The sequence below is a fragment of the Phascolarctos cinereus genome, unplaced genomic scaffold (genome assembly GCF_003287225.1).
Source record: "Phascolarctos cinereus isolate Bilbo 61053 unplaced genomic scaffold, phaCin_HiC Scaffold_726;HRSCAF=1367, whole genome shotgun sequence".
In the NCBI taxonomy this organism is placed as follows: Eukaryota; Metazoa; Chordata; class Mammalia; order Diprotodontia; family Phascolarctidae; genus Phascolarctos; species Phascolarctos cinereus.
In genome coordinates this window covers 365833960-365857510 of record NW_027556098.1, presented here as the reverse complement: position 1 = coordinate 365857510, position 23551 = coordinate 365833960, and the positions used below count along the sequence as shown (strand labels likewise).

The following is a 23551-nucleotide window of genomic DNA, read 5'->3' as shown; positions in this document are numbered from 1 at the left end:
AACCTCTGCCATAGAAGTTGAACTTCCATATATAGGATAATATTCAGAAAACAACTTCCCTCCCTTTGAAAGGGACTGACTTCAGCTTTGAAGAAATGCTCAGAAATACACACCTTATTGCCAAGTTGTAATCTTTAGACTCATAGCATCATAGATCTAGAGCTCAGAGGATCTCAGAGATCATCTAATGCAACCATCTCATTTTGTATAGGAGTAAACTGAGGCCCAGGTACATTAAGTGATCTGCCCAAAGTCAGATAGTAAACATTAGAGTCAGGATTTGAATCCAGATCCTCTGAGAAAAAGACAGTATTCCTTCCATCATATGATGATACTTCCTTCTTTGGTATAGGTTGTCCTTGTAGGATGACACAGAAACCACTCTTTTTATTAAAAAAATAAAGCTAGATTAGGAAATGGATGATTTGTGTGATTTATAGAAATGGCAATCTAGCCTACTGTCCTCCTCCTGTTCACTTCTGGGTCCAACCCATCCATCTGGATTGCTTGGGCTCAGTTGCCTCTGGGAAACTGCAAAGCTCTTCTAATGACCCCAAAGTTCTCCTGGAAACAAAGGTCTGTCTTTTTAATACCAACTTTCTTCTAGTCCAGTTGCCATGTGGCAGCATGGAGTATAGCAGGTTCTGAAGAACTGAAAATGAATATCACATAGAGGGTAATGGAAAGGTTTTTATGGTATGTGTGAGCACAATGCAACCTAGAAACAATAAAGAACTTCAGAGAAGAATAGACATAAAAGATGTGGTAGGAAAAATGGATGGGTTAGTCTTGTGGTAAGTGCAAAGAATGAAATTTAGCCCATGTGCTCCAATGGTATCCTTAGGATGTCAAGAGAAATTAAGAAAGTCCTCCTAGAATGTTGGGTGCACATGGCTGGTTACCACCACTTTGCCCATCATCCAATCTCCTGCCCCTTGCTAAACTTCTGGGTCCATAAGAGTCTCACAGGATGAGCAGGTATGGATCGGTGGTGATCAGCATCTGTGGATTAACTGTCCATAATGAGAGCACAAATCCATCAGAGTGTTTGAGTACAGCAATGACTGTAAGCAGAAGGCTTTTAGACTCAGTTGTCAAACTTCAGATTAGGTTGAAGTCTTTGTTTATTATTTAAACTGCCTATAATATAGGGCACAGTATGATGCAATTAAGAGAATTTTGGGTAAGGGATCAGGTGACTGAGGTCCAGCTCTGACATTCATATGCTGTGGTATCTTGGGGGAAGTCCCTTCCCTCTGGTCCTCTTCTTCCTGACTGACTCCAAGGCCAGTGCTCTCCCCATGGCATCATTTTTACCCTCGAAACAGTTGGATAAGCTGTGTGTATAGAGCCAGATTGCAGGTTATCTAAAGCCAACGGGGAGTCATCAAGTGCAAAGCTATAGGAGCCATTGACAAGCTAACGTTTGGTTTGGTAATGAAGTACAGGGTAGATTGGTGGAGGAAGAGATGGATTAGGGAAACTAGACTGTGAACAGCACAAGTAGGAGGTAATGAAGGATCTGGTCTGGGGTGGTAGCAGTGGGAATGAAAAGAGGAGTGGAAAAAAAGATCTCTAGGTATTGATAGCATGTGTTGATTGACTAAATGTGGGGAATAAAGGGGGAGAGGGAATCAAAGCTAGGCCCCAGGTGTTCATCCTGTGTGGTTTGGGAGAGAGGTAGGGCTAATATCAGACTCCAGAAATGGGGAAGGAAGGCTGGTCTGGAGATGGAGATACACTAAATTAAGTGGGAGCTAAGGCTAAATTGTAAGTGTCAGGTCCTGAAACCCTGTAGTCACCTTGTTACTTCTGTAGTTTTTCCTTCAGTCATACGAAGCACTGTTCAAGGGTGAGAGGTTTGTTTTCTCCTCCTAGATTTGTGATGCTTTCTGTTGTTACCATTTTGAAGATGATTATGATTATGAAAGCTGGCACTTATTTCTTGCTTTAAGGTTTGCAAAGTGCTTTACACATATTATCCCATTTGATCTCCACACAAATCCTGGGAGGCAGGTGCTATCATCAACTCAATTTTATACATGAGGAAACTGAGGCAAAGAGATTAAGTGACTTGCCCAGGGATAGACAGCTCGTGTCTAGGACAAGATTTGAATTCAAGTCTTCTTGACTCAAAATCTATTGATCTCTCCACTCATCCAGTGTATTGCTTAGTGGCCTCATGGGCAAACTGAGGAACCAGAATAATTCTGGGTTGAGGCAGAGCTGGGCTTGGGTTCCTAGTCCTTGAATAGCCCTGTTTCACCTTCTCATTCAATTCACTCTACTCATCAGCTGTGTTTGTTGCCGTCTGGTTTCATCACTAAATGATCACCTGACTTCCTAGTCCTTGTGTGGAATGGAACAAGGTCTAACCTATAATTTCTCAATATCCCCGGACCCAATTCCCTTAGGAAGGAGCTAATTTTGGAGTTGCCTTCATGGTGGTAGAGACCAAATTATTTTCCGCTTTGGTCGTGGGTGAGGAGGTGTTCTTTTCAAGCTTCCTGTTTTCAGGCACTTAAAACTGTGTTTATAGCCTCCTTCTACTTTTCTAGGCTTCTTGCAACTTGCTTCCCTCTACGTACTGTGCAATCCAGAGTACATAGGTAGTACTGGTCTTTTTGATGTTTCTCACACAAGACACTCCTTCTTCCCACTCCAGTCTGGCTATTCACCATGCCTGGAATTTTCTCCTTTCTCATCTCTGGCTCCTCTGATCCCTTTCAGGTCCCAGGTAAAAGCTCACCTTCTGTAAGAAGCCTTCCCAGATCCCCCTTAATGCTCGTGCCTTCCTGCTGAGCTTATCTCTGATTTATTCTGTCTGTATCTTATTTGTACCTAGTTCTTTGCATGTTTTCTCCCCCGCGAGACTATACGCTCCTTGAGAGCTTTCCCTCTGTATTCCCAGAGCTTAGCACAATGTCTGGCACACAGGTACTTCATTGACATTGGGGTAAGCTTCTCCAGAAGTCTAGTGTGTCAGATGACTTGGAGCTGGGATAAAAAGCCTTTCTTTGAGAGTTAGAACAAACTTCTGAAACCTTCCTTCTCATCAGCTACAAGTGGGTAAGCCATTCTGCCTGGAGTTTGGACTGTGTGGTAACACAGCACCTCTTTGAAGAGGAATTGGTTGGAGATGGGCGAGGCTGGGGAACCGGCTTGCCTGTCCCCTGAATTTGTCTTTGTTCAGCTGTTTCAGCTATGACCGACTCTTTGTGACCTCATTTGGGGTTTTCTTGGCAAAGATATCCTTCTCCAGCTTGTTTGACAGAGGGGGAAACTGAGGCCAACAGGGCTACGTGACTTGCGCAGGGTCACATAGCTAGTAAGTGTCTGAGGTTGGATTTGAACTCAGGAAGACTCATCTTCCTGACTCCTGGCCCGGTGCTCTGTGCAGTATGGCGCCACCTGGCTGCCAGCCTTAAAAATGATGTAATAACTAGAGGTAGCGTGGTATAGCAGAAAGAAAACTGGGTTTGGATTCAGCAGGCCTAGTTTCGAATCCTACCTGCTTCCTACTTACCTGCATGGCTTTGTCGTAGGCAAGTCTGGGCCTAAGTGTCTTTACTGGTAATACGTAGGGAACTGGATTAGATTCTAGTTATAAAGTTTATGCTCCAGTGATCTCAATTCAGTGTCCATGGCATGGCTTATTAACTTTGTGACCTTAGATAAGTCATTGCACTTCTCTGAACCTCAGTTTATCTATAAAATGGGGATAATAATGTTCATCTTCACCTCCCAGGATTGTTGTGAGGAATAAACCTGGTAATGAATATATGAGTTCTTCATGACCATTAAGTGTTGTACTTTGTAAGCTGCTACATGACAGCATGGATACCAAGTGCTGGGCCTGGAGTCAGGAAGATCTGAGTTCAAATCCTGCTTCCAACACTAGCTGTGTGACTCTGGGCAAGCCACTTATCCTCTGTCTGCCTCAGTTTCCTCATCTATAAAACTGGGATCGTAATAGCATCTACCTCCCAAGATTGTCGTGAAGATAAAATGCGATAATATTTGTAAAGTGCTATTAAATGCTAGCTGTTTATTATTATTATTAAAAGACATCTAATGAATGAATGAGAAGGGATTAAGTGCTAACTGTAAGCAAAGCACTGTGCTATTAACAGTCTAATTGTTGAGATATGAAATTTGCTCTGAAATCCTATTGAAATGGAAGTAAAAATCTGTCTGATATGGCTAGGATTCTGATTCTTGCTAAGCTTAAAGTTAATCAGACAATAAGCATTAAAATTAGAACATTCAAAAAACTTAGGCAGGTATTAGAGATTTCATTCATATCTCTGAGATATTAATAACCAACCTTTAATGTTGATAATTTAAGAGATAACATTGTTATATATTTTGTTTTTTCTTTTCAAATTAATAACATTAATAACTAGCATTTACATGGTACTTTAATGTTTACAATGTACTTTATGTATGTGTGTTATATAGAATATATGTATATATGCATGTATATATATCTATATACATGCACACCCATTCTTAATATAAGCCATACATGTGGAGTCCTTGTACCAGCCAGGTCTCTGTACTTTTCAATCTCCTCAATAGGGGCATATATGAGTAGGGCTGAAAGAAGTCCCCAAATTGTGCTGATTGCGTTCTAATCTCCATAACCTTCAGATTGAGCCTTGTCTTCCTTCAGTCATGGTGGAGTTTCATCTTCTTCCCCCTCAACAGTCTCATTCATTGGCACTTTCCCCATTACCTCCAGCTCAGGCCCTGGCAGAGGCCACATTTGCTTCTCTGGATGGCGTCTCTCCAGGGTTTTTTGTGGCCACTGTTCTCTCCTCTGCCACCAGCGTCTTTGGGAACGTGTGATTAGAGACATGGCAGGGTGTGAATTGTCTGAGAAACAGATGATTAGGTTTTCACCCACTTCACATTACACAACAAAAGTGCTCTTGAGAAGGCGTGTGTAAAATGAATTTTTGGAAAGCTGAGATGATAATCTCTCCAATTTTATAGCACTTTATCACTTTAAAAGTTGCTTCCAGAGATACTTCCATTGGCTCCACACCACAACCTAATTGTACAAGTTATTTGCATCTTATAGATGAAGATACTGAGCTCCAGGCAGGTGAAGTCACTTGTCCAAAAACATATTAGTGTTGAAACTGGGACCAGAACTCTAGTCTCCTGATTCCTAGTCTGTAGAAGGGCAGCATAATGGAACAGATAGGACAAGAGACTAGGGATCAGGGACACGTGGATTCAAGTGTTGCCTCAGATATGAACTAGGTGGGTGATGTTGGGCACATCATTCAGTTTCCTTCACCCTCAGTTTCCTCACCTGTAAAATGGGCATTAAAATGTTTATAGCATTCACCTCCTAGAGTTGCTATGAGGCACAAGTGAAATAAAGCATGTAAAGGGCTTTTCACATTTTAAAGTCCTATAGAAATGTCAGTTAGTATTACACATTTCCATATTTCCCTGGAGTCATATTTCAAGCACATAAGGGGAGTTCACTTTTTTTTGAGTTAGACAATGGGATTAAGTGATTTGCCCAGGGTCACACAGCTCGTAAGTGTTATGTGTCTGAGGTCAGATTTGAACTCAGATCCTCCTGACTCCAGGGCCAGTGCTCTATCCACTGTGCTACGCCCCAGGGGAATTCACTTTGGTAACATGAAGAATCTCTTCTTGATTTCTCTTTTTGGAAGTGGGGAAATTGATTCAGATTCTCATATATTGGCCTTGTTTAAAGCAGGCCATGGTTATGTTCAATTCTTTTGGGCTTGGCATCATCCAGATAAAGGGTCTCCTGTAGATTGCTTTTTTTTTTCCTGGGTCCAGTAACATTCCTGGCAAGTAGTCAAGGGAACTGAGTAAAGAAATATGGGAAGGATAGAGAGAGTGGGAAAGAGGGATAAAGAGAGGGAAATAAAAATGGGGAGAGAGGAGGAGAAGGGGGAGAGAGAGAGGGAGTGAGGAAGAGAGGAGAAGAAGAGAAAGAAGAAGAAAAAGAAAGAAGAGAAAGAGGGAGAGAGGAGGGAAGGTGGGATGGGAAAGGTGAGAGAAGGCCAGAGCCAAGTAACTTGAGAGGTATAGTTTCTCTGAATAAGAAGGTGGTTGTCCAGTTCTGCTGTTCTGTGCCCTGCTCAGACCACATCCAGGGCACCATGGTCACCTCTGGGTGTCCCAGTTTTGGAAGGACACTGAGAAGCTGGACAGTATGCAGAAGAAGGTACCCAGGATCTTTCTGAGGGGCCTTGAGTCTATGTCACATATGGCTCAGTTAAATGTACTAGATATGGTGAGTCTAGAAAAGAGAAAATCCAGGGGGTTGCAATCAATGTTTTCAGTTGCTCAACAAGCTTTCACCAGAAAAAGGTTTTCTTTGTCCACCGAGGAAAGAATAAACAAAGTCATTCCCATCAATTGAAGGATGGCTGAAAAATGTAATGGAATATTACTGTTTCACAAGAAAGATCATACATATTTATACATATATGACCCTATTTTTGTATTTAAATACACACACACACACACACACACACACACACATATATTTTGGTGGGAGGGAACCAGATATGTGCTTTCACCAGAGTAGGAAGTTCCTGATGAGGAGTTTCCTCTATTAATGTAAGTCCATGCCTTCTCTACAACTCACAATCTTAAGAAAGTTGCCTGGAACACTGAAAGGTTAAGTACTTACTATGGTCACATACCCAGTATGTGTAAGTGGTAGGGCTTGAATCCAAATTTTCCTGCCTCTAAATCTAGCTCGCTTTCCACTATGCTGTGCTCCATCTTCAAGTGTCTCCTCATTCTGTATCTGTTTTACATGTGTACCCCCCCCCCCCACCAAGGTTCTACTAGTTGGTAATGGAGATATAAAGGTTCCGTGACATCAGAAAGTTTGGAAACCCTGGGCTACAAATGTGAATTCAGGGGAGCTAGCTTCTTGAGTGGATTTCACAGCCTTCTCCTTGAAGGAGCATTCTTTTAAGTATAACTTGAATGTAGTCAAAATTTACTTGAATCAGATCCTGAAGGCCTTTTGGGAAGAACGGTTTACTTGTCCATGTCCAAACTCAGACACAGGACCATTTCTCAAGCCCCTGTTGCCTCATGGTGAGAATGCCGAGCCAACCGAACATCAAAGATGATAAACTGTCCCTGGGGTCCGGCTTGTCTGTTACGTTTTCACTCACAGGAAATCATTCATTCCGCACAGAACTCATAGGGAAACATGATGGACATGAATGATAGGTGTGCTGTTCCTAGCTGGTCCCTTGTTCCCTTTTTAGGGGAAATTAGGAAAAAGAGAAGAGTCTGCCTGGGGAATCCTAATTGGAGAAACTTCTTTTTTGTTAATAGTCACATTAATAATAATGTATTACATTAGTATCATACGTCAAAGGCCTTTAATATTCCTTATGTTTTTTTAGATTCTGAGAAGCCATGAAAATTAACTAAGACAGGAGGTGTTCTTCTTCTCTTACAGATTGGAAACCAGTTCCAGGGAGATTTCTATGGTACATAACAGAAAGTGTATTGGCCTTAGGTCCAGGACTATCGGCTTCAAATCAACACTTCTCAGTGTTGGAATGATGGGCAAGTCATTTAAACTCTTCTGCATCATCCCCTTCCCAACCCCCCCCCAATTCCTTTATTTTTGTAATGAGGATAATCATACTTGCCACACCTACTTTGCAGGGTTGTCATGAGGAAGGTGCTTTGTAAATACTATCTGGAGAACTTTTTAGAACAATTATCTAAAGCAGGGGTGGGAAACCTGGGGCCTTGAGGCCACGTGTGGCCTTCTAGATACTTAAGTGCAGCCTTTTGACTGAATCCAAATTTTATAGAACAAATCCTTTTAGTAAAAGGATTAGATTCTAAAGCAATGCTTGTCTACCAGGCTCTGGGTAGCTATGGTTTTTCCATGCCCTCTTTCTGATATTGAGAGAGTGTCACTAAACAAATATTTGTTGGAGACTCCCTTATAAGAGAAAATTTAATACAGAAAATTGAAAGTCCTACATTTGGGTAAAAAAAAAATTCATCAGTATAGCATGGGGAAGAAAGGGCTGGACATTCTGGGTGAAGAAGATCAGGGGATTTTAGTGGAATGTAAGCTCAATATGAAATATGAAAGCTTTTGTTTCTTGTTTTCATTGAAGATTGCCTTGGTTTATCCACAGACCAGTCTCTAAAGGTCTTATAGAGAAAAAGAAGCAGGGACAGATAGCTCAATAAGTAGATCAATCAACAGATAGATTCTCCTGTTATCTTAGTTGCCTTATTTTGATAAAAATGCCATCCATGATTTTCCACTCATGGTAGATGATTCCTCTCATTGGAAGTCTTCAGACAAGCTGGGTGACAACTTTTGGGTATGTTGTAGAGAAGGGGTGTCAAACACAAATAGAATCAGGGGCTACTGGTGTACATATGTTCACTTAGAAAACCACATATTAACATTTTCTGTATTTTGCTGTATTTTTATTTATTTCATTAAATATCTGCCGATTACATTTTAATCTAGTTTGGGCCTCACCATGCATTTGATACCCCTGTTGTAGAGGAGGGGATTTCGGCTCAGGTGCAAGTTATACAAGAGGTGTTGTGATGGAGGGGAAAGAGCACTGAATTTGGAATCTCTGTTTTTGGGGAGGCTGAGGCGGGTGGATTGCTTGAGTTCAGGAGTTCTGAGCTGCCATGGGCTAAAGCTGATCTGCAGTCTACTCTAAGTTTGGCACTAATCCGATGACTCCTGGGAGCAGAGGATGGCCACCAGGCTGCCTAAAGATGGGCAAACTGATACACATTGGAACTGGAGTAGATCAAAAATCCTTAACCAGTCAGTGATAGTATCAAACAGATGAGTAGCCACTGCACAAGATAGGGAGACCCAGTCTCAAAAAAAAAAAAAAAGCACCAAACAGCTGAGGAAGACATTTTGTTAGCAAACCTGTTACTATTTCTTTGGAATGTGAGCTCCTCAAGGCAAGAGCTATTTTTTCTTTTCTTTGTATCCCTAGAGCTTAGCACCATTCCTGACCCACATAAAGGCTTGGTGACTTGGGTCATTTGGGAGCTTCCACTTTTTTTCATCCTATTCTGCCTTGCTTTTTTTTTTTAAGAAAAAAATTTTTTTTTATTGATATCTTTTGTTTTTTTATCACCTACATTTCCCAGTGTATCCATTCCCTTCACCCCCTCCTACGGAGCCATTCTGCCTTGCTTTTATTTTGCCAATTGACTCAATAAGCAGTTAACGTTATTGTGGCTTCATTGATTATTTCTGTTAATTGATTGGGAGCTACTTACCATATGGGGATTTATGAGCTGGCTCACAGGGTTCAGTGGACTACGTGCCAGTATCATGGAGGGCTTCCTGTGCTCTCTTTGATTTTATAGACGTCCTTTCCCTCCCAGCACTTCTTTTCTTCTAGGCTTGTGTTATGCTCCCATTCAATGGGCTCTCACTGTAGCTGTGAAATGAATTGTTTGTGGAGCCTTGCTTTTCTTTCTGCAGCTGTGTGTGGTACGTGGTGTGGCAGACCTAGTGTCTCATTTAGATCGGGAGGTAATATCTGCTTATTCATGCAGCTGCTAATGATGCCATCAGCTTGGTGGTCTGTCTTCCTCTCTCAAGTCATTATTATTAGCAGAGGCTTTATTGCATCTATTTTTTCAATTGATTCCTTAATGCTTGGAAATTTCATGAATGATTGTGTCCTGTTCTTTTCACTTGCTCATCCTGATGGCCTGCTTCCTCTTTACTCCACTCTGCTGTCCTGGTAGTTGGTTCAAAATATTGGGCAATAGAATTCAGGCATAGTGGGGGCATAAACAATGTTGTCTCCTTGCATGGTTTTTAAATTTCTTCATTCGGAAGGCACTGAGTGCCAGCTCTACGCACAGCACTAAACCATGGGCTCTGGGTGGTACAGGATTTACTAATAGTCTAATTCACTTATGCATTTGACTTCACATTATTTGAAGTTATGATTATGGTCCTTGGTTACAGCCCAATGGAAATATGCTGTGGAAATTCAAATAATGCAGGATTCATTATTTACCCTATTGGGGACCTAGCTGTATAGGGAAGGAGAAGGGAAGAGGAAGAGGATCAGTATTTATACAGCACTTACCATGTGCTAAGTGACTTTTACAAATTTTATCTCATTTGATCATCGTAACAGCCCTGTGAAGGAGGTTTTAATATTCCCTGTTTTGCAGTCGAGGAAATTGAGGCAATGGTTACATGACTTGCCTGGAGTCACAGAACTAGTAAATGTCTAAGGCTGGATTTGAACAAGTCTAAAGGAGGGGGAAGTAGAAGGTTTGCTCAAAACAAGGTCAAGCGCGAGGCATCCTTGAATTGCAGTTTGTTTGGCAGTCAATCACCATCCATGGCCGTATATTTTGGATGCTGTCCTTGTGCTAGCCAGAGCTCCTACTTGATCTTCTGTGCCCCCAGGTCAGCTGGCAGCCTGTTGGGTCATCCCATTCAGAATCAGAACCTAGAATCAGAGGCCCTTGAAATACACAGAGAATGTGGTCCTTTGAACTACTCCAGGCCTCCTAAACCTAGCCATGATCACACAAGACTTGTGCCCCAATAATGGGCACAGCTTATTGATCTCCGTTGCTTTTCCCTATAAGAGGAAATCGGATGAAAGTGTTTTTTTTTTTCATGGCATTGGAAGGAAGGAAAAAACCCTTCAAATATAGGAGAGGTGGCCTGCATTTACAGCACTCTAACCTTATCCCTCCTTAGAGAAAAGGAGATTGAAGTTAGGTCTGGCCCAGAATGGAAGATAATTGAATTGCTTCTTTAGTGTGCTGAGTTATAGGGCTTTATACTGCTGAGTTCATTCAAGGTCAGGCAGGCAGACATTCTGTTTTAGGTGACTTGGCCTGGAATTGGGGCTGCATATCCCATATAGATTCAGTCAAAGTTGGAAGTAGCCTCAGAGACCGTCTAGTTCAATGTGTGCCTGAATAGGAATCCCCTCTGCAGCCTCTCCAATGAGTCATCATTCCGCTTCCTCTTAGAAACCTCCAGTGATGGGGAAACCCTCCCGAGAAAGCCCGTTTCACCTTTTTAGTGCTTGCTCATGAGGAAGATTTTCTTTTTACCTGCTTCTCTGTAACTTGTTTTCATTGCTCCTGGCGCTTCCCCCTAGGGCTACGAAAAATTCCAGGCTTGTCACATTTGGCTCCGGATGAGTGGCTACTTATTTTGGGAGCCCCACAGGCCGTAGGCCATGGGGCACACTGAGTAGCAGCTACCACCAATTGTCCTAACCTATTTATGTTTGAAGAGTTGGGGCCAGAGGAAATGAGGTGGGTTGTAGGAGGTATTGGGGAAGAGGATGAGAATAAAAGAAAGAAAAGGAGGAAAGTGCTGCCCAAGAAATCAGTCAGTCAACAAGCACCTACTATGTGTCAAACATGTAGTAGGTACTAGGGATAAGAAAAACAAAAACAAAAACAAACTGCCCTCAAGAAGCTTATCCTCCATCAGGGAAAACAACATGTACACGAAAGTGGCCAGAGGCAACTGGGCAATTGTTCCCCAGAGATTGGGAGTAGGCTTTTAGCAAAAGAGTACATGGTACAAAAGGGGAAGTATGTCTCTTAGCTGGATATTCATTCATTCAATGAACATTTATTAAGTTCTTACTATGTGCTGTGTACTGTGCTAACTGCTGGGGATATTAAAAAAAGGCAAAAGATAGTCCCTGTCCTCAAGGAGCTTACAATCTGATATGTCCAAAGCAATCTATGTGCAGGATAAAGAGGAAATAATTAAAAGAGGCAAAGTATTGGAACTAAGAGGGGTTAGGAAAGGCTTTTTGTAGAAGGTAGGATTTTAGTTGGGACCTAAAGAAAGCCAGGGAGGTCAGTAGTAGAAGCAGAGGAGGGAGAGTGCTCCAGAGACAACCAGAGAAAATGCCTGGAACTGAGATGGAGTGTCTTGTTGGTGGAACAGCCAGGGGCCAGTGTCACTGCATTGAGGAGGACCCCTCAGAGAGAATACTGCTTTAAGACAATCGTGTGAGAAGGGAAGTCACTGCGGCCGGAGGGGCACCTCAGAAGCCTCCGTCTTTGTCTCCACCGTCGCCTCCTCGGTCTCCGCCGCCAGAGCTCCCGTCGCCCCCGGGCCTGTCGGAGCCGTCGAAGCCCGCTCCCCATCCCCGACCCTCTCCTGCCCCGCACGATACCTTCGGAGAAGACCTTCAAGCAGCGCCGGACCTTCGAACAAAGAGTAGAAGATGTGAGACTCATTCGTGAGCAGCATCCTACCAAGATACCGGTGATAATAGAAAGATACAAGGGTGAGAAACAACTTCCTGTACTGGATAAAACCAAATTCCTTGTACCAGATCATGTCAACATGAGTGAGCCAATCAAAATAATTAGAAGGCGCCTACAGCTGAATGCTAATCAAGCTTTTTTCCTGTTGGTGAATGGACACAGCATGGTGAGCGTTTCAACACCTATTTCCGAAGTGTATGAAAGCGAGAAGGATGAAGATGGATTCTTGTATAAGGTATATGCCTCTCAGGAGACATTTGGAAAATCTTCAGTGTAAGACCTCGTACAAAGCTTCTATACTAGAATTTTTTAAGCCCTCACCCAGGGAAAAAGGGATGTTACCAACTGACATTGTTCAGTTCATCTAATCACAGTTCACCAAAAGAGAAATACTACCACCTTAGGGGTTTTTAGTAAGTTGTCTCTTGTATTACATGCATATGTAATAATACATGTTCAATTCCAAAAGCATATACAGTACAACTTTGGAAAACTCCTGTTTCATCTAGGATATCTTGTTTTTAAGTTTTAGGTTTAGAAACATACCTTGCATTCTAAGTTGCCAATAAAATGGGACATTTGAATTGCTGTGGTGACTTTTTTTAAAAATAGGAATTTCAATTCCAGTGGTAACCTTTAAGCATTTAGTGAAACAAGTCTTTGTTCATGGAAACTGCTAATTTTTATAGGAACATTTCTCTTTAACTGTGTATCTTTAAGTAGCCTTGTCAAATGTCATATCTATTTTTTTTTAAAGTCCATTTACCATCAGCGGTTGCAGCAAAGCAGGGTAAATGGGGGGCAAAAAAGTCTAGCTTATTCTGGAATGGATGCATAGATTCCAATTTAGTAAACCACCGACTTCCTTGCTGTCACTTATTTGTTTTCTGTATAGTCATACAGAGAAACACCATGGATTCTATGGGTAAATTGAATGATTACTTTTAAATGCTTGGCTTCCAAAAAGTTCCTGAGAACAGAGGGATGGCATTTCTTATATTACCGATTTGCTCTGATTTAAAGACTCTCAAACCAGTGACTATTTCACTAAACAGTCACACCAGAATAAGTCTTTGCTGATGCAGTTAGAAATTACATCCTAGAACCTTGGAGCATTAAATTCATTTTGCACTCCCTTGCACCTTTTGGGTTAAGTTTGTAGTCTGATTTGTTATGTTTCAAGTGGAAAAAGTAACTGCTTCACTAAAATATTTTATTAAAATTTTAACTGTAAGCATACTTCAGCTATCACTGTTAATCATAAAAACTCCTCCAACCAGTTTACGTGCATGTCATTTTGTAAAGGAGAATGTAGCAAAGGGGTAAAAGCTGCTTTCAATAATGTCATTTTATTTAATATCTTGAACAAAGGACTATAAGTGCTTCCTGCTACTTGCATGGGGTTGACAACTTATTTTCATGGAGTGTCACAAAAAGTTCATTGTTACACCAGTTGGACTGAAGTATGTATGTAGCAGATCAGCAGAAATTTCCCTTGTATATTTAGATGTGTGTGAAATATCTACAACTGTTAGTGAAAGTTATGTACTATTGCACCTTGGCACTATAGTTAATAAATGTATACAACTTGTTTGGAAAAAAAAAGACAATCATGCTTGTAGAACTGGGAGGTTCTTGAATGAGCAGGATTGTGTAGTGATTTGCACACTGGTCTGGGATGTGGGAAAAGCTTAGACTTTAGGACTGGGACTGCTACTGACTTAGCTGGATAACTTCGAGCAAGTCATTTCTTCAACTACAAAATGAAAAGGATGGAATAGATGTTCTCTTTGGTCTCTTGCCATTCAAAAATCCTATGACCTCCCAGCATTCTTTTACAGTTTAGAGCTGGCAAGGACTTCAGAGGCCATCTGTCCAGTCCCCTCATTCGAGAGATGAGGAAACTGAGGCCTCATGGGGTTAAGTGACTTGCCAGCTAGAACGTCTAGTTCCTCTACTGAATGACAATTATAATACCTTACATTAATATTGTACTTTGAACTTCCAAAGGGCTTTTATGTCTAGTCTTTCATTTCCTTTTCCTTGTCTTTATTCATATAGAGTTAGTTAGCAAGCCCTATCAAGTCTGTCTGCAATGTCACTTGTATTTTGTCCCCTTTTCTCCCTTCCTGCTCTCACTACTACTAACTGTCTGCCTATTTCAATAGCCTCCATGGGCTTCCAGTTTCCACTCCAACCCCAATCCCCATCCATCTTTCACACCTGCTGCCAGAGCTTTCTTCCTTCTAATGTGGATCTGGTCATCAAGTCATTCATTCATTCATTCAGTCAGTCAGTCAGTCAAGCACTTATTGGGTGCTAGGCATTGTGCTTAGTGCTGGGAGTATAAAGAAATGCAAAAACATGGTACCTGTGCTCACAGTCTGGTGGGGGAGACCCCATGCAAATTACTATTGACATACCAGATATATGCAGGGTAAATTGGGGCACACATATATACACACCTGTTTTTGTCACAGGTGAAAAAAAATCCTCTTTCTGCCTCTGTCTAGCATCCAGATACAATATACTCAAGGTCTCTCTTAAGAACTTTGGAATTGATTGTGTGACCTGGGAGACATTGGCACAGAACTGCCCAGCATGGTGTGTGTGCACTCATCAGAGAAGGTGCTGTGCTGTGTGTGCGAAGCAGAATTGAAGTAGCTCAAAAGAAATGTGAGATGTGCAAATCTAGAGAATCCCCCCCAGGTGCTCACATGGACTATTTGTGCCTGACCTGTGGCAGAACATTCTGAGCTCGTATTGGTCTGATCAGCCATAGTCAGATGCATTGTAACTGGACTCTAACATGGTGATGTCATTTTGGTCCTCTTCAAGAGTAAAGAACAACAGCCAACCAGCATCCAAAGATCTCCTCTTACCAGAAAATGTGGATCTGGGGGGAAAAGTAAGTCATTATTGTTATTATTCCATATAGGAAAGGCAAATGGTTTTGTGAAAAGCATGCTGGGTTTGGGAAATGGGGAACCTGAGATACAAAATCTGCTTGTCTCCTTTAGTCATAAGCAAGCCATTTTGCCCCTGTGTTTCCTCATCTCTAATATGGGCATATTCATAATGTTTGCATTCCTTACTTTATATGGTTGTTGTGAGGAAAGTGCTTGGTAAACCTTAGCATCACAGGGCCGGAGACTTAGAACTTAAAGGGCTGTTAGAGATTGCCTTTGGATTAATAGATGAGGAAACTGAGGCTCAGGGGAAGGTAAATGATTGGACCAAGATCACATAGGCAGTAAGTGACAGAGCTGGAGTTTGAATCCAGATCCTCTGACTCCAAATCCAGAATTATTTCCATTACATCATTCTAAGAGCTCCTCCTAATCATAAACATATGATTAGGTCTTACGAGGAGAAGATACTAGAAAGAAGCTATAGGCATAGTGAATAGAGCTCTGGACTTGAAATCAAGAAGGCCTGAGTTCAAATCCCACATCAGTCAGTTATTAACTGGATGGGACCCTGGGCAAGTCACTTAACTTTTATGTGCCTCAGTTTCCTCAATCATAAATTGAGAAGATTTTACTTTATGTCCTCTAAAGTCCTTTACCATTCGAAATCTATGATCTGTGAAGTTCAAATGACTGAAAAATGTGTAAAGGCAAAAATTACTTGGGAATTATTCCACAGATCTGAGGCTGCTGAAACATAATAGTGAGATCCTTACATTTGCCTCTGCAACATAAACTGTCCTCCAGGCAGTTCTATGGCAATGGCATCCTGCCCTAGAGTTTCTGCTGTCAGTGTTTTCATTCTGTGACTTAGCTTTAGTCTGGTCCAGTGTAGTTAACATTTTAATTTTTATTACTGTATTATTGAAATTTTATCAGTCATTCCATTTCCTTTCAGATTGATTTCCTGCACTTGGAAGTGTGATTATTATAGCCAGGGCTGGGGAATTTTCTAGTTGAATGCATCTCTGATCTTATCAGAGGCAACCTGTTATATTGGATAGAACATTGGACTTGGCATTGGGAGCCTAGATTTAAATCCTTCTTTGGGCACTTACTGGCTGTGGAATCATGGACAAGTCACTTAATCTCTTTTGGATTCACTTTCTTTGTTTGGAAAATAGAGGTAGTACCACTTAGACTCCCTACTTCCCAGGGTTGTTGTGAGCATCCAGTGAAGTAATATATCTTTGCAAGCCTAAATGTGCCATATCAGTGGAAATTGGTGTGATGGTAACAATGGTGGTGGTGATGATGGTGATAGTAATGATGGAAATGGTGATGATGATGGTAATGATGGTGATGGTATGATAGTAATGGTGATGATGATGGCAATGGTGATGATGGTGGTGGTGGTGATGGTATGATAGTGATGGTGGTGATGATGATGGTAATGATGGTGATGGTAGTGGTGGTGATAATGGTGATGATGATGATGGAAATGGTGATGATGATGGTAATGATGGTGATGGTATGATAGTAATGGTGGTGATAATGGTGATGATGATGGCAATGGTGATGATGGTGGTGGTGGTGATGGTATGATAGTGATGGTGATGATGGAAAGCAGTGAGAAAATAGGGTTTGTTTAATGGATATTTTCTATCCAGTAAAATTTATTGGCATGCTCATAGGAGGTCTTTGCCTCCCAGCTTCCCTGTCTTTCTTCAGATCTCAGCTGAAATCCCACCTTCAACAAGAAGCTCTTCTAGGTCCTCCTTAATATTAATGTCTTCACTCTGAGATGATCTTCAATTTACCCTTTATATAGCTTATTTATACATAGTTGTTTGCATTGTATCTTCCCCCATTAGATTGAGTTCCTTGAGAGCAGGGACCATTTTTTTGCCTTTCTTTGTAGCCCCAGGGCTTAGCCTAGTGCCTGGCACTTGGAAATCCCCTAATAATTGCTTGTTGACATGATTTAATACAGTGAAAAAAAAACACTGGTTGTGGTCAGAAACCTGGGTTCAAGTTCTGTCTTTGACATTTGCTGCCTGTATGACCTTGGTCAAGTCATTTAAATTACTTGAGCCTCAGTTTCCTCCCCTACCAAATGAGGGAGCTGATGATGTGGCTGGTAGGAGGTCCTTTCAGACTCTAAATCTCTAATCCTGTGATCTGACAATCGTCAGGTGTTCCTCTGGTGGGCACAGCAGTACATACAGTGCTTACAAGGGAAATCTCTTTCATTTCATAAATAGGCTACTTAAATGGAGACTTAACTTACAGAAAAAGAAAAAAAGCCTCCTGGGGAGGTAGAATTGTCTGCCTCAGCCTTCAAAGAAGGTTATTTCCACTTTAGAGAGAGCATTAGTAATTGGACAAAAGTTTCCCCAAGCATCAGCCCTCTGTGCCATTTGAACTTCCATTCAGCAGAATTTGAAAGGCTGCATAGCAGAGTGGAAAGAGCAGAGGATTTGGAAGCAGAAAAGGTGGTTCAAATCCCAGCTCTACTACTTGATGCCTCTGTGACTTTGGGCACTGTCCTTTGTAGTGTCTGTTCCTTCTCTGAAAATGAGGAGGCTGGACTCAATGATCTCCAAGGTCCCTTCTAGCTCAAAATTCTAGGGTACTTTTTGATGATGATGAAAGACATCCTTTAAAGTTTGGAAGGCACTTTCCAATAACTATCCCCATTTTACAGATGGGGAGACCAAGGCAGACATGACTTGTCTAGGTCATACAGATAGTGATTGAGGTAGGATTTGAACTCAGGTCTTCCTGACTTCAGATCCAATATTCTCTTCCCTGCTTAACCTGGCCTGCACAAATGCATGGATGCTGGAGAGCATAGGAGGACACAAGAAAACAGTTGGTATTCCAGTTTGACTGCAATGGACAATGAAGGTAGTTAATGGGGGGCAAAGTTGGAAAGGGAGTTGGGAACAGATCATAAAGACTAAGGAAATCATATTTGACCTCAGAGGCACTAGGAAGGGAAGACCTGAAAATTTTGGAGCAAAGGAGTGGTGGGTAGATCTATTCCTCTGAAGGACTGACAATGTGCTTACCTGGTATGGTCCCTTGTCTCAGAGAGGTTTGGAAGAACAGGCTTTCATTAAATATATGCTGCCCTGCTCTTTTGCCTTTTGACTACCCAGAACCTGGTACATAGTCTTTGCTCAATAAATGGTTGCTCAATCAGATTGGATTGAAAGTAACAGGATCTCAGAGAAGATGCCTTTTCTTTAAAATTTATAGCACCTTCACCCTTCCTTCCCCATTACAAAGTAAAGGGATCTAGAGTAGGACATGAAATTATAAATTGGGAGATGACGCTTTTGGTCTCCCCTTTGAGAATGATCTACCAGTGATCTTTAGCAGTTCATGGCATCTCTATGGGCCCTGAATAGTGCCGTTCATATAAGGGTTGGGATGATCAGAACAAAATCATACCTGAGGCATTTACAATGAACTCACTGTATTCTTTGGAGAAAGAAATTGGGCAAAGCAATGATCATGCAGTTATGAAAAAGAAAGAAAAGACAAGAAGAGAGAGTTGAAAAAAGAGAGAAGAAGAAGAAGAAGAAAGAAGAAGAAGAAGAAGAAGAAGAAGAAGAAGAGAAAGTAAAGTGAGAAAGAGAGGAGAGAGGAGGGACAGGAGTTATTCTTTCTGACCTCACCTACTGAAAGGTCACTCACCCTAGGGTAGATCTAATAATAATTCATACTTATATAGTATGGGCTTTACAGGGTACAAACCCCATTCCTTATCACAATTGCATAGTGCATGCTTTATTATACTCATTCTTCAGATGATTAAGTATTAGTATAGTCCGGGGGTTCTTACCCATTTTCTATGTCATGGATACTCTTGGTAGTCTGCTGAAGCCTTTGAATCCCTTCTGAGTGTAATGTTTTTAAATGCATAAAATAGAACACATCAGATTTCAAAGAGATCCAATTATTTTGAAATATAGAGATCAAAATATTTTTTAAAGCTAGGAAGTTCATGGACTACAGGTTAAGAACCCCTGCTATAACAGGAGCACTGAATTTGAAGGCAAAGGATATGGATTTGAATTCTGATTCTAATACCTACCTGTGTGTGATCAAATGCCTTCTTATCTCTGGTCCTCAGTTTTCCTCATCTGCAAAACTTAAAGTGCTTTATAAATGCAAGCTATTGTTACTATTAGCAAGGAACTCCCAAAAATATCTTGTGGCAGTAGTCTGTGCTCAGATTTGTGTATTATTTTGCTAGAGAATTAGGGCTACATTTGTAGCCTGCTCTGGACTGCCCTTGATTGAAGGAGCTCTGACCCATGCAGCCCATAGAGTTATAAGTCAGGTGCTAACTCTTCATTCTAAGTTCTGCTCCCTGATCAAAGAAAGAAGCCAGCCTCTTTCAGGGGGATGGATTTGGGGCCACAACTCTCAAAGCTAGATAGCTAAAGCCTTCTTCAGCCCAGGTGGGGTCAGCACTGAGGGGTTTCCTGGAAGATCATCCATGGGTCTGGACCAAATCTGATTTCTAAGATTTAACCTCACCAGATAGCTGCCAAGTCTTGCTGCCTTATTAATGGACAATACTGTTAAGACATCAACTTCCTAAGTTAGTATTGTGTATAATTATACACTAAACTAGCAAGAAACTATATGGCTTGATAGAGACTCTACCTTAGAATCAGGAGCACTGGGTTCAAAGACTGCCCCTAACACACTGGGGCTGTGTGTCCTGGGCCAGTCACTCCGCTTGCAAGGCCCAAGGTAACTCTCTAGCACTTTAAGTTGTACATCCAAGTTTAGGTGTTGATCTGCATTAGCAGAAGACATTTCCTAATTGGGAGTTTTGAAAAATCACAGGTTCTAAGCATCCCAGCGCAGTGGGAAGAATCAGAGAATCTGGGTTCCAATCCAAGTTGTCATTTAGAGCCTCTATGATCTTGGGTAAGTCACTGACCATCTCCAAGCTTTGGTTTCTTCATTTGCAAAATGAGGGGGGAGGGGAGTCAGCCCTGATGGCCTCGAAGGCTGCTTTCCCCTCTAAATCAGTGAGCCATACTTGTCAACTTCTCTACTGTCATTCCCTGTGGTTCCATTTTGTTGTCAATGCTAGATAATGATGATGATAATAACTCCTATATCTATAGTACTTTACAGTTTGCAAAGAACTTTCCTCCCAGCAGCCCTGGGAGGGAAGAAATACAAATGCCATTGCCCTCATTTTCAGGATGAGCAAACAGACTCAAGGAAGGAAGGAATCATCTATGGTCTCCCACCTACTAAGTGTCAGAGCAGGGACTTGGCCTCAGACCATCAGGCTCCCAGGCTAGGCTGGCTTGTGCACCACTGGAGCTAATAGTGATGTTTTGTCCACTAAGCTCTATTGTCAGTCAGTCAATACACATTTATTAAGTGTCTACTCTGTGTCAGCACTGTGCTAAGCACTGGGGATACAAAAAGAAAAAAACAACAACAATCCCTGCCCTCAAAGAACTCACAATCTGTGGGTGGGTGGGGGGAGATAATAGGCAAACAAATATGTAGAAACAAGCTATAAACAGGTTAAAAAGAAAATAATTAAAAGAGGGAAGGCACTAGAGTTAAGAAGAATTGGGAAAGACATCCTGTAGAAGTTGGAGTTTTGGTTGGGACTTAAAGGAAGCTGAAGAGGTTGGTAGGTAAAGTTGAGGAGGGAGAGTGTTCCAGGCATGGGGGACAGACAGAAACTGTCCAGAGCTGAGAGATGGAGTGTCTTCTTCCTGGAATAGTCAGGAGGACAGTGTCACTGGATCAGAGAGTACATGTTGGTGAGTAAATAAGACTAGAAAGATAGGGGGGACTAGGTGATGAAGGGCTTTGAATGCCAAATAGAGCTTTGTGTATTTGATCCTAGAAGTTATAAGCAGTCATTAGAGTATATTCAGTAGAGGGGAGATGATATGGTCAGACCTGGGCTTTAGAAAGATCACTTTGGCAGCTGAATGGAGAATGGGTTGGAGTGGGGAGAGGCTTTAGGCAGACAGACCTACCAGCAGCTATTGAAATTGTCCAGGCATGAGGTAATGAGGGCCTGCACTAGAGGGGTGGCAGAGTCGGAGGAGAGGAGGGGGTGTATTGGCGAGGTGTTGCAAAGGTGAAATTGACAGGCCTTGGCAACAGATTGGATATGGGGAGAGGGAGGAGACAGAGAGTGAGGAATCCAGAGTAACTCCCAGGTTAAAAGCCTAGGGACTGGGAGGGTGGTGTTGCCTTCTACAGTAACAGGGAAGGTAAGAATGTGTGTAGCGGGGGGCAGGAGGGAAGAGGGAGTTAGGGACAAAAATAATGAGATGCTGAGACTGGCACTGAATTACTGTTGATCCTTGCTTTGTTTGGGCTCTTTTGATGTCTTGGTCAAGATGACTCCAGAAAGGATGGTCTCAGGACTAGATGAAGTGAAGGTTATGGTTTAGGGGACACTATCCTTCTCGAGGAATTGGTGCTTTTCAAAGGGCTTTCAGAGCAGTGGAGGAGTTCAGAAAAGTGCTGAATTCATGCCTGATGGGCTTCCAGGGGGGATAAGGGGAAGTTTCTAAACCCTTGGCAAACCCCAGCTTTCTATCTGCTTAATTGTTCCAGGCCCTAAAACTGGCAAGAAGAATAATGCTCTCATTAATCTTTGTCCAGCTTCCCTGGCAACTCAGATGAAGTAGTTATTTGAAGGGGCTCTGCTTATGTGAATGCTGGTTAATGGGCGGAGTAAGGGGCTGAAGTCAGGCAGTCAGCTCTGAAATGTGTGTGTGTGTGTGGTGTGTGTGTGTGTGTGTGTGTGTGTGTGCGCACATGCTTGAGTGTGGTAAGAGATGGGACTGACATGCTGACTGCTTTCACTGGACCTTATGTTCCTTTGTTGGAGGGTGGGGGCTATTCTGGGGGAGGCAGCTGTAGGCCAACTCTTACCTCCCAGCTGTGTAATAGGGTAGCAGCTGGCAGGATGACCAGAGGGAAAGGGCATCCCCCACTCAGTCCTGCTGGTCCTGACAAGGGAAGGAAGGCAGTGTAATGTATTTTCAAGAACAAGACATTGTCATGGTATCGTGAAATCTCCTGAAGAAGAGGAGCTTCTGACAGGTATCAGGGAAAGCCAGTCACAGAATTGTCACCTGCCTTCAAGTATCTGAGGGGATGAATGTGTTAGGGAAGAGGAGTTAGACACGTTCAGCTTGGCCTCATAGAACAGAAATGGGAACAATGGGGGAGAGTGGCAGAAGGGCAGAGACTTCCTAATAACGGGAGATGTCTCAAACTGCCTTAGAGGAATCAGTGAGTCCCCCATCACTGGAGGTCTTGAATGAAAGGCTGAATAAAGAAAATGTACACATTCTGGTTTATGTGGGCTTCTTGCAGAAAGCTAGATAGCATGGTGGATAGAGCAGTGGACTTGCAGTCAAGGAGATCTGAGTTCAAATTTTGCCCCAGCCGCTATTACCTGTGTGACCTTGGTCAAGTCACTTCACCTTTCTCAGCCTCAATCTAGAAAGTTGGGATAATAATAGCACCCCCCCCACAGGTTTGTTGTGGGAATCAAACGAGATAATGTGTATAAAGTGCTTTGCAAACCTTAAACTGCTATATAAATGCTAACTATTATTATTGTTGTTGCTATTGTTGCATGATATTGGAGAAAGGATGCCTCCTCAGGTATGGGATGGACTAATTGAACTCTGAGATCTCTTCCAACCCTGAGATTCTGTTTACCAACATCAGAACCCTCTAGTGCTCTGCTGTCCTTCACACAACAGCTGCCTGTCAAGTGGAAGACTAAACTTGTTTTGGTCACTGATTGGTCTCCATTCCAGACCTATAGTCTAGGTTAAATGTAGACACGGAGATGGAAAAGGAGAGGATCCTTTGTCTTTTGATTTAACCTCCCTAGGTCTCAGTTTCTATATCTGTAAAATGGTTAGATAATCAATCAAACAAACATTCATTAGGCACCTACTATGTGCCAGCCCTGTGCCAAGCATTAAGGATAAAAAGAAAGGCCAGTGATGACCTTCAAGTTCCCTCTAAGCTGGAGAAAGAATCTTAAAAGATGAAATTGATAGATGCCTCTCTGTTTTCCATTGTTATGATTAGTAAAAGTCCTTAGAAAATCTCAGATAGGTTTTTTCCTCTTCAGACTAAGGAAAGACCAATAAAGCCTCCCTGCTCCTCCCCTCTCACTTTGCCTTCTCCTTTCCCTGGCCCTTATGCACCTCTATCCTGCTGGGGTGTGGGAGCTTCCATACCTGGAGTTGAAGGAAATCTTATCCCTCTTGCCTAGAAGGCTGAAGGGCTGG

At 42.1% G+C, this 23551-nt stretch overlaps 1 protein-coding gene and 1 pseudogene across 7 annotated transcripts in view; both read left to right on the top strand.

Annotated features, from left to right (window-relative positions):
* Nucleotides 1–23551, top strand: part of HIVEP3 (HIVEP zinc finger 3) — a 678266-nt gene that overhangs the window by 234497 nt on the left and 420218 nt on the right. The gene's annotated exons all lie outside the window — the stretch shown is intronic.
* On the top strand, nucleotides 8055–12855 carry LOC110206020 (microtubule-associated protein 1 light chain 3 beta pseudogene; annotated as a pseudogene).